This window comes from Dermacentor albipictus, chromosome 3 (genome assembly GCF_038994185.2).
Source record: "Dermacentor albipictus isolate Rhodes 1998 colony chromosome 3, USDA_Dalb.pri_finalv2, whole genome shotgun sequence".
Taxonomy (NCBI): domain Eukaryota; kingdom Metazoa; phylum Arthropoda; class Arachnida; order Ixodida; family Ixodidae; genus Dermacentor; species Dermacentor albipictus.
The window spans coordinates 173,517,136-173,519,118 of NC_091823.1; the positions used below are offsets into that span (position 1 = coordinate 173,517,136).

General features: G+C 48.0%; 1 non-coding gene across 1 annotated transcript; it reads right to left on the bottom strand.

Moving 5' to 3' along the window:
- Positions 1-1,012: 1,012 nt before the first annotated feature.
- TRNAS-GGA (transfer RNA serine (anticodon GGA)) lies at positions 1,013-1,087 on the bottom strand. Its single transcript has one exon. It is a non-coding gene; the product is annotated as a tRNA-Ser (tRNA).
- Between the last annotated feature and the right edge of the window lie 896 nt (positions 1,088-1,983).

Below are 1,983 nucleotides of genomic sequence, written 5' to 3' on the forward strand. Positions count from 1 at the left end.
CGGCCGTGCTCGGGCATTCCCTACTGCGCCACGATATGAAAGCGGCTAGTGAAACCTCGCCCACAGTCCTCACAAAATCGGAGCGCGTACGGTGTGGACTGCTTTGGAAACGGCGCGTTTCGGATTACCGCTTGCCCAGTTGCCTCATGTTTCACGCGGCCTTATATATTCAGCTGCGGTGGTGAGTACGGCGTGGACCCATTGCGTAATGCACATAATGCTCACACCTTTTATGTTGCGGTGTTGAGACCCGTCGGTCCGCTGAAGAAAACTCAAGGAGCTAGTGCCGCACGAAAAAGAGACATTGTTTTGTTTCTTTCAATTTCTCCCGTTTTACGTGCCGGAACCACGATCTGATTACGAGGCACGCCGCATGCAGTTGGGATCGACTTCGGATTAATATTGATCTCCTGGGGTTCTTTACCGTGCACAGCCACGGCACGCGGGCGTTCTTGCACGCCACCGCATCGAAATGCGGCCGCCGTGGCCAGGATTTGATCCTGCGACCTCGTGCTTAATACTAAGCACAACGCCAAGGACACATAGCAACCACGGCGGGTCAAAGAGTGTTGTATTTTCGTCATGAGGTGTGTTTGATAACCATTCCCTAAGTGTCGATATAGGTTGTGACAGCGATTTGTGCCACAGCAACATTATTTCTAAGGCGGCAAATTACTGTTATGCAGCATGAACAATGCAAACAGCCAGCGTGTTTCTGTGTTAAATGGAGGCATGCAGTGTGTGCACACAATTATGTTCATTTTATCAGTTTTGTGAAATAAGCTTAAAACTGCATGCATGCATTTTCACTGGGAAATCTGTACCAGCACTTTCTTGTACCAAATTGTCTATGCACAGAAGTTTGTGCATTAGAAATAAATTTCAGGCAGTTACAGCATACAATTTCTTTTTCTTAATTAATAAAGGGAAAATTAGACATCCACCCGTTCATAGCAATTGCTACAAAGGAAGCCCATACGGGTTCCTGAAAAGCCTCAGAGTTGAAGAAAATCGTCCTGGTCCGGGACTCGAACCCGGGACCACCGCCTTTCCGGGGCAGCCGCTCTACCATCTGAGCTAACCAGGCGGCTAGCAGATGGCAGGGCGAAGTCGAATTTGTCGACAACACACGAAGCAAAGACAAGTGTTTGACGTAGTAGTTCAGCAGAACTAAAGTCTGCAGAACATGTCTAATGTGAGCTCCATCATCAGGGCAGTTAGGGCTCCCAAAAACACAAGTGCCAAAAATCTGGAGGCTCTTGGTATTCACAACACATATGAAGAACATGCCACAGCAGTGGTCACGCCTCAGACAGAACGTCTGAATTCGACAAAACAAGGAAAGGCCCTATTGCAAAAGGTGGCCCTGAGAGCGCAGTATGGCTGGGAAAAAACAGTTTCGCTACCCAGACAAACAAGAGAGAAAATTCTAGTTTCACCAATCCCAAAGAATATGAGCACGGAACACCACCAAAGCAGGAAAGCGCAATCAAAGGCTTTACTAAAGAAGTATGAAAGAAATCCAGACATATACTACACAAATGCGTGTAAAGTGGCAGCAGACAAATTCACAATAGTGGCCTTCAATCGGTTCACAGTGATAACAACCTCCATTCGTAACCCTTCAGCCTGTACCATGGATGCAGCAGCCATAGCACTGGCCTTTCGAGGTGCAGACAGACAGACAGACAAAGAACTTTAATGACAAGGTCCTGAGAAGCTTTGCCCTAGGGCAGAGCTGCGGGCTGCTCTCACGTGGGGACTGTTAGGCCGAGCCTAACGGCCGCATCGTGGGCTCTCTGGACAGCCTAAGTTTGACGTGCATATTCTGAACGTTAAGAGACGGGAAGATAGCGGTATGGATTAGAGAGAAAACGAGGACAGCCGATATTCTAATTGTCATTAAGTAAAATAAGTGGAGCTGGGCAGGCCATGTAGTGGGTAGCCTAAGTTTGATGTGCATATTCTGAGCTCTGGATGGCA